The following is a 9,229-nucleotide window of genomic DNA, read 5'->3' as shown; positions in this document are numbered from 1 at the left end:
CAGGTTGAGCTATTTTCCAAATGCAGCGTTCACGCGTATCTCGAGCTTCGTTTCCACATTGGGCTGCCTGCTTATGGTATCGACCAGCAGTGTGCGATGGAGAAAGTTATCCTTTCATATCGTTTGGCAGGGTAATGCGTTGGCCTGAAAAAAAGTAAACAAAACGCCGTGATTTTAAAGGTGAGATTAGATGAAAAGGGTATTGTTTAATGCCAATCGGCTGTTATGACCAAACAATATATGGTATTTTAAATTGACTACAAGGAAACAGAAGTTATTGTAATGTTGTATTGTATCGGCGCTCGTGAAAGATCCCCAGGTGGTCAAAATTAACCCGGAGCCCTCCACTACGGCGCGCCTCATCACCCATGAAGCGTCGGGGCGTTAAACACCATAATGAATCAATTAATCAATCAACCAATCAATCAATGCTGTATGGTAAAGGATAAAGTTGCTTCTAACATTTCGGGGGGTTCCGTTCCCTGTGGCAGCTTTGCGTGTGATAAATGGATTTTGCTCCGTCTGCTTGCCGTTCAAGTAGTGCACCCAATAAACCCTGGAGTTGGTCGTTGGTACAAAGTCGTGATTTATCAGCGGCATCCACCAATATCTCAACTCGGTGTGTGTTGGGAAGCGATGCAGCAAAAACACGCCGCTACCGCACTGCATTTTCTCCAGGCAGTGTCGTGCACATGCGTGCTGTCAGCGACTGTTTCTCGCTTTCTCTGGTTGTTCAATAACCCACCACCGCGCAGTGCTGACCAAGTGACGTTTGCTCCTTGAACGGCATCGCAGCATTGGCTAAAACAGTTGAAAGTTCCGCAAAAACTAAGCATGCGGTGCGAAATACCCCCTGTATACGCAGCGGAGCATACCGCGCCGAGCGATGTTAGCAGCCCAGCGCGCACAGGCAACACTGGTCGGCCGCCGAGAGAACTGGTTTGAGAGTATTTTCCTCCTTTCCCGGCTGCTTATGGAAAATGCTGTATAGGCCAGCCTGTCGTGCACCAGATCTCCCTTCCGAAGTTCTGCCACGGCCGAACCAGTTTGACTGCTACCATCGTTCCTGCAAGCCACAGATCTTTTTTCTGATCTGTGTCTCGCGCCTCATATTTTGGATACGCTTACAACTTTTATAGAATGTTCGAGCTATTTAAATGTCGTGTACTGGAAACAAACTACGAATAAATTTGACACGCAGAAACAGTCAGGAAACGTAACATGAAAAAATGCGCTTGGCTTTTAAAATTTACGCGAAAACGCCGCCGAGTACACATAATTCCAAAACAGCCCTTGTCGCTAAGTTAGCCTGAATTGATGGCATAGGCAGCAATGACGTCACAGCGTCAGCAGCGACATAATGTGGACAGTACTAAAGAGTTTTCAGTGTGCTCACTTCACTTTATCATTAAAGAGGTACGTTCAACCGAAACCAGAGACGCCACTAAACACATGTCATGTTTCTTGGCGGTGCCCTTGGTCGATATACGGCACCGAATAAACAAATCTCTCTGCCGTCACAAGGACTGGGTGAGAAAAATTGTTGGTGGGTCGCCACTGCTTCACCTGGTTCTCTTATTATCTAGAATAGTTGTTGGGAGTTTGTGGTAAAACTGGCGACATTGTGATTGGGGCAAAGCCGTCTTTCGGGTGAACAGAGCTTGCATGTTGTTTTCATCATCCCATAAAGCTTCAAACCGAACAAACCGAAGAACATTTTTACAGAACGCAAAATAGGTATAAAAGAAGCAGAATGTCATATACGATGCAACTGCACAACGTGCGCATGGCTGCCGACGTGGAGGTTCATAGTCTAGAGAATCAAGTCCTAACGGGGGACTCATGGCCGCCAGGTCTTGAACTGAAATTTGGGAACACAGTGGTCGGTGCCGAAACCGGGGTCTCGATCTTTCTCGGGAAACGAGGAAAGAGGGAGTTAGTACACCGACTGCGAAACTCTCCTTGCTGAGTACTGGCTAGTAGTACCATACTGATCTCCTTTGCTTAGTCCCATGGCGGTCTTAAAACTCCTGTCCGATACGCGTGGGCGAGAAGTGGGCGAAAGAAGGACATGAAGCTGATCACACAGGCCGATGAGCGATCTGAGTTCTTTAAGAAAGTGTTCTTTAAAAAAGGGACCGCGAAAGGCAGGAGCAGACAAGCACCCGGATTAGTGGACTGTGGAAAACTTCCTCGCGGAATCGTCGGTACCAATGATCGGGGCCCGTCGGAGGCACGGGCTGTAGAACCGAGTGTCACGGGGGGGTTACCGAGCTGGCACCCCCAGATAGGTTTTCTCGCCTCCGAAGGCCAGAGCCCAGCAAGCAGCACCTGTGGGTGAGCGGCAGCCCCTTGGCAGAGGCCTCAAAATTCATGAATTGGCACAGCCTGACGCCCTCCCAGGGGTGACAGATCGGGCCTGAAAAGGAAGCAGACATATCTGAATAAGAAAAAAAACGGTCGTTTTCCCCATTCTCTTACCATTTCCCATGACCCATTCCCTTTTCCCTCTTTCCTTTCCCTGCAACCCAAAAGGCGCTAGATGGTGGCGCCGCGTAGTGGCAGGGGGAGAAAACACTCTATAGAGGATCGGCGAGCGACGGAGACGTCGGAGCCCGCACTTCCACACGTTAATTGGCCGGCAGCGTTCGCGCGTAGTATTACAGGAACTTTGACGCCGTTTTCACGTGATAACAAGCACAACATCCACCGATGCATGTTATGTTCTAGAGGCTCTCGTGCTTGATACAGCGCGTGCAAGAGATTTCAACGCGCTGCACGAAAACGAGGAAACGAAACATGAACCGAACACGGTGCGCCTGGTGTGTACTGTGACGTTTTAGTCCCTCGTCTTCGTGCAATGCTTTTAAATCCTTGCAAGTATGTACCAACTCGTCTAAACGACAATCCTGCTGTTACAGGGCGGGCGCTTTTAGTTTCCGTCACCCTTACTGGACGTTTGTATACATATCAGAAATTCCAGGTCGCAGATGTCCGTCACTTTAATCGTGCAAGGAACGATAACAACATTGCTATAATTTTATTTACTTTGTGTTCACATACATAGCAAAGCAGGGGTGTAAGATCGCAAGCATAACACATTTCAGTAGCAAGCTGTTACGCTGAACCATAATACGTTTTCAAAACCTACCACTGTTGATGACCGTTTCTCTGCTTTGCGCGCCGTGCGTTGTGCGGACGCGTTATAATATGACATAACATGAGGTCATATTAACAAAGCTGTTTTCACGTACGACACCGCGAGGGCAGTTTGTGATTTGGGGACACCTTGGCCATCACCTCACATTTCACACACAATAGGCTTGCCCTAGCTCGCTAGTTAAAACCAGCATTATTTTACGTGCGAAGAGCATAGTGTTTCTTCTTTACGTTTCCTCGTTTCAGGAAGCCGCTGCTGGCAGTGCAGAAAACGTTAGGCGATAGTAAGAAAGCAGCTCAAGCTGGTTAGCAGGTTAAAATTCTGCATAGAAGTTTCAAGCGTTTAATCAGCTCCAATCTGGAGCCACAAATTTATTTTCGCTGGTTTCTGCGACAACATTTGGCGTTTAATTTATATGACACTACTGCAGTACAAATTTCATTCAAAAATACTGCGCGCGCAATATGCGGTGTGAGCATTTTCTCGAAGGAACAGCAAATTTACGAAATAAAATCCTTCGGAATAAATAATGAAAACACATAGGGCCTGGAATACATAAAATTAGTTCCTTCTTTTACACCAGCCATGAAAAGCAGCGAGCGGGGGCACTGTTTCTCTAAAACAAGTTTTCGCATGTTTCTTCCTCCGTATGAGCAGCATCGACGCTCTACTAATAGTATGTCTTATCAAAATAATGGTTTCAATCGAGGGCAATACGACTACGACTGCAAAGGCGTCGATCACTCGGTATTGTCGTTTTAAACAACAACAACAACAAAAAAAAAACCGTCTCACCAAGGATACTGTCAAACTTCAAGAGACCACGCTTAGGTAGTTTGATTAGAAAGGTTCATATCACTGACTCCGCTGGTGGTAAAACAGACCTAGTGGAAAACTATTACTAATCCCGCTGACCAGGCCATTGACGTGCGTGTCCTGCACGGAGCGACACAACGTGCTATCGCTCGGTATACTATGAAATATACACAGGCAGGATTGGCCAAGTAAGCTGGCGTTAATGAAACGCCTAGTAAGCTCGCGTACTTTTATAAGTCTGTACCGCTAATGAACGAAATTCATTAATTGTGGTGGCTTGTGTACCAGTGACATCTGCAGGCAGCAACCTTGTGATGATGATGATGGTTTGATTTTATTGGCGCAAGGCCGACACGGGCAAAGAGCGCCAAACAGAAAGTTATTTGATGAGGAGAGAACACGAAATAATATCAGTTAAAAACTATGAGCTCGGCTGGTGTAAAGGGCCAGGGTGAAGAACTAGAGTGGTTAAAAGATAAATAAGGTGGCTGGTGTATAGGACCAGGGGTAAAACTATGGGTGGTATGAGATGAGTTGTAAAAAGTGAACTTCTGATAGGAACTTAAAGGTGCGCTGAACAGAAAAAATGACATCGTCTCCTTAGAAGTATGACTGGTGTGGTGGAATATGTCGTGTGTGTAGTTGTGGGAAGTGTTTGCGTCGTGTAATGTCGAGTGCCTTGCATTGTATGAGGATGTGGATCACGGATAGGGCCTCTCCGCACCTCCGCACCTCCACGACCTCCAGAATACCGGTCTTCTGACCGGTATTCTGGAGGTCGTGGGTTCGGATCCCACCTGGCGGGCATTTTTTCTCCACTTTCTTTCTTTCCAAATTCTTTATCTGTTTCTATGACCTACTATATCCTCTCGTTTGCTTTCCGAGGTTTTCTTGACTGCCAACCCTAATTTCTGTCTTATTTCAACGAGCCCCTCATTTCCTATTCTGATTCGCTACATGCATAGCGAGGGCCTCTGTTCTGGCAATCTTGGTGCCATAGGGAGCTTAAGAGGGTTCAACGCTGGTCGACCACTCTCGACATGTCGTAGACACTCGAGTCACGGCCCGGGGGTTAAAAAGAAGGTCCTCTTCACCCGAGAAGTCGGAGTGGCGCTGGCTACCACCCCCAAGCACAGGAAAAAAATTACATTGACATAAATACCCCAGAAAGTGGAGGGGAAAAATAGCCCCGCCGGTAGCGTAGTGGATATCGCACCAGACCGGTATTCTGGAGGTCGTGGGTTCGGATCCCACCTGGCGGGCATTTTTTCTCCACTTTCTTTCTTTTCAAATTCTTTATCTGTTTCTATGACCTACTATATCCTCCCTTTTGCTTTCCGAGGTTTTCTTGACTGCCAACCCTTATTTCTATATATATATATATATATATATATATATATATATATATATATAGTTAAGAGAAAAGGTTCCTGGCTATGAGGTTAGCTGTACGATAGAGAAGTCAAACTGAAAAACATAACAACGTTTATTCTAACGTTTCGACCGGGGGCCGGTCTTTTTCAAAGGAATAAATGTTGTTATGTTTTTCAGTTTGACTTCTCTATCGTATATATATATATATATATATATATATATATATATATATATATATATATAGCGAATCAGAAAATGGGAAATGAGGGGCTCGGTGAAATAAGACAGAAAATAAGGGTTGGCAGTCAAGAAAACCTCAGAAAGCAAAAGGGAGGTTGTGGTGGGTCATAGAAACAAATAAAGAATTTTTTGAGTCAGAAAGAAATTGGTGAAAAAATTGGTGTAGTCCGAGCGGCGCTGGCTACCACCCCCAAGTACAGGAAACAAAAATTTCTTAACATAAATACCCGAGAAACTGGTGGGAAAACAGCCCCGCCAGTAGCGTAGTGGTTATTGCACCAGACCGGTATTCTGGAGGTCGTGGGTTCGGATCCCACCCGGCGGGCATTTTTTCGCCAATTTCTTTCTGACTGAAAAAATTCTTCACCTGTTTCTATGACCCACCACAACCTCCCCTTTGCTTTCTGAGGTTTTTTTGACTGCCAACCCTTATTTTCTGTCTTAAATATATATATATATATATATATATATATATATATATATATATATATATATATATATATATATATATATATATATATATATATACCAAAACCGGAACTGAACCCGAACCGTTATTTTTTGAGCACGCTGAACCAGAACCAGAAGTGAACCGAAAAAAGAAATAACAGTTACCGGTTCATGCCGAAACGGTTCGACCCTCCGTTGTTGATGTTGCACAGTCAATGCAATGCAGGCCTTTTTTTCTTTCACGTACCATCAACTTCGTACCCGCTCGCGCACTTTCCCCTCCAGACAATTGAACACTATCACGGTCTATGTAACAACAGGGGAAATGAATGAGCACCAATGTAGCAATGGTCTGTTGCAGCTGGAAGCGCGAACGTAGTGCCAGGTGACCAAACGAAATGTCATTCTCGGCGGCTTGCAGGGGATATAAAACGACTTTGCCCTTCCCTAGCTGCGACTTTATTGGAGCAATCAGGCTGAAGGACTGCTCCACTGCGCAACAGCGAAAGCCCACACCAGATGTGTGCAAACTGTTTGCATTTCATACTTTGTTTAAAAGGTCCGACACCTGCAAAATGTTAATACTTGACCAGTGTGACCGCAGGAGCTGCTCAGTGGCTAAGCCGTTTGCTGCTGACCACAAGTGGCCTCGATTTTCCTTCCCTACGACAGTTTTTCTGAAGTAGATGGAAATCGAGAGCGTCCGTGTATCGAGATTTTGACCCATGTTCAATATTACCAGCTGGTTAAAATAAGTCTGCCGGCCTGCAACATAAGCTGCGCCTCGGAGCAGAGATATAGCACGGAGCATCAAATGCGCCAGTTTTTTGTGTGTTTACACGGAAAACAACAAAAAAGAAGAAAAGGCAAATCACGTTGTTTTAAAATATTATGCAAAAAGTAAGTAAAACCGAATAAGTAAAAAAAACATCAAAACGTGGATATTGCTGTATACTTTTCTTTGCCCTGCTTTTCTTAACCAAACGTGTCATCAATGCGAAGAAAGTGAGTTCCGTGGTCAGTTTTTGAGGACAGTACAGTGGGCAAGTTCTGTTTTTTACAGATACAAGTAGCAACAGATATGTCAGGGAAAACTGTTAAGGTGCGCACTTTATCCCTTGGCAAGAAACTGCAGCCCTCGACCTTGTCTCGGAAGCAGAAACAGTAATAACGCAGACGACACGTGCAGAAAGGCAGGCTGGTACCTCACACTGTCCCTTTCGCCCAGAGGTCATCTTTTTTGCTTGTTTTGCAGTTTTGTTTTTTTCAGATCGGCTTTTTTTCGAAGGTGCACTTGTACTCACTGCCCAACTCGTTACATTACTTCTACTGCTACTCGTTCCGGAGGGGAGTACTGCTGTGGACGAATTAAAGAGCGCCTACCCAAAAAAGTCCCATCTCATGCTCGGCGCGTCAAATTTCCCGTTCATTTTGTAACAGCATAATCTGTTATAAGATTCCGCAATGTAGCACAGGGAACGATGGCCAGGGGTCAGGTGGTACGATGACATACTGATTGTAATGCACACATCCGGTATAGCTATTGATTTGATTGATTGTGGGGTTTAACGCGCCGACGCAACGCAGGCGATGAGGCGCGCCGTAGTGGAGGGCTCCGGATCAGTTATGACCACCTGGGGATCTTTATCGTGCGCCGAAATCTCGTACACACGGGCGTTTTTGCTTTTCGCCTCCATCAGAAAAGCGGCCGCCGCGGCCGGGAAACGAACCCGCGACCTCGTGCTCAGCAGCGCAACGCCTTAGCCACTGAGCCACCGCGGCGGGTCCGGTATAGCTATCGCAAAAGGAATTGCAGTGGTCAGAGCAATAATGCAGTGACTGAGCGTTAACTAAAGCTTACTTTTAACAAAAGTGTGGCTAACACATTCGATAAGGTGACAACCAACAAACTATTCAGGGTGACCAAATAATCTAATTCATTGGTAGTATTTATGTGCCTATTGTAGGATTTTTCTGTTTTGTTACAAATATAAAAATGTGCGCCATTGGTATTAAGCGCTGGTATTTGAACGCGCCGGTACGCAGGCCTAAATTTAAGGCTTCAAGGTTAGCGTGATGGGCGATTCCATAGCGACGATTGCGATTTCAACAAAAAAGGAAAGGGCAGAAAATATATCCCACCGTCATATCTCTTGTCGGTGGCTTTATGAATAGCCGTTAGGACAACAAATTCTGGGCGAGAAAGTAGGTGGTAAATTGTCGCCACTTCATCTGCTTTTCTAATATCTCGTAATTGTTTAAAGTTTGCTTTGCAATTGCGCCACTGCCCTTATGGAACAGTTGCATTTTGAATTTTTGTTTGTATTTTGATTTGACCGTCGTTTTAAACTAATAAATGTTTTTTTCTAATTTCAGTGATAATTCAACTCATCGAACCGGTTCACGAACCGGTTCAAGCTCCCGAACCGGTTCGCGAACCGGTTCGGTACGTGATTTTGTCGAACCGGAACTGAACCAAAACGAAATGATTTCGCCTGAACCATAACTGTTACCGAACCGGCATTTTTTTTGGTTCGACACACTGATATATATATATATATATATATATATATATATATATATATATATATATATATATTGGAAACAAGAAAACTTACAAAAATTGAAGTTTACTGTCTTTTCGAGTAGAGGACTTCTGAATAAAGGAATTCCTGTGCCTGAAGCGTCGAAGTCGGTAAACTTCAATTTCTTTAAATGTTTTCACGTGTGTCCCTGTCTTTACTTACCGTGTATGTATGTATGTATGTATGTATGTATGTATGTATGTATGTATGTATGTATGTATGTATGTATGTATGTATGTATGTATGTATGTATGTATGTATGTATGTATGTATGTATGTATGTATGTATGTATGTATGTATGTATGTATCATCATCACCATCATCATCACGAGCCTATATACGCCCACTGCAAGGCAAAGGCCTCTCCCAATAATCTCCAATTACCCCGGTCCTGTGCTACCTACGACCAATTTACCCCCGCAAACTTCTTGATCTCATCTGCCCATCTAACTTTCTGCCGCCCCCTGCAACGCTTCCCTTCCCTAGGGACCCCTCTGTTACCCTTATTGACCAACGGCTATCTGCCCTTCGCATTGCATGCCCTGCCCACGTCCATTTCTTCTTAATTTCTACTAATATGTCCTTAACACGCGTTTGTTTCCT

This window comes from Haemaphysalis longicornis, unplaced genomic scaffold (genome assembly GCF_048455015.1).
Source record: "Haemaphysalis longicornis isolate Haplotype H1 unplaced genomic scaffold, Haemaphysalis longicornis Haplotype H1 scaffold_1, whole genome shotgun sequence".
In the NCBI taxonomy this organism is placed as follows: Eukaryota; Metazoa; Arthropoda; class Arachnida; order Ixodida; family Ixodidae; genus Haemaphysalis; species Haemaphysalis longicornis.
Note: the sequence above shows the minus strand (reverse complement) of the source record.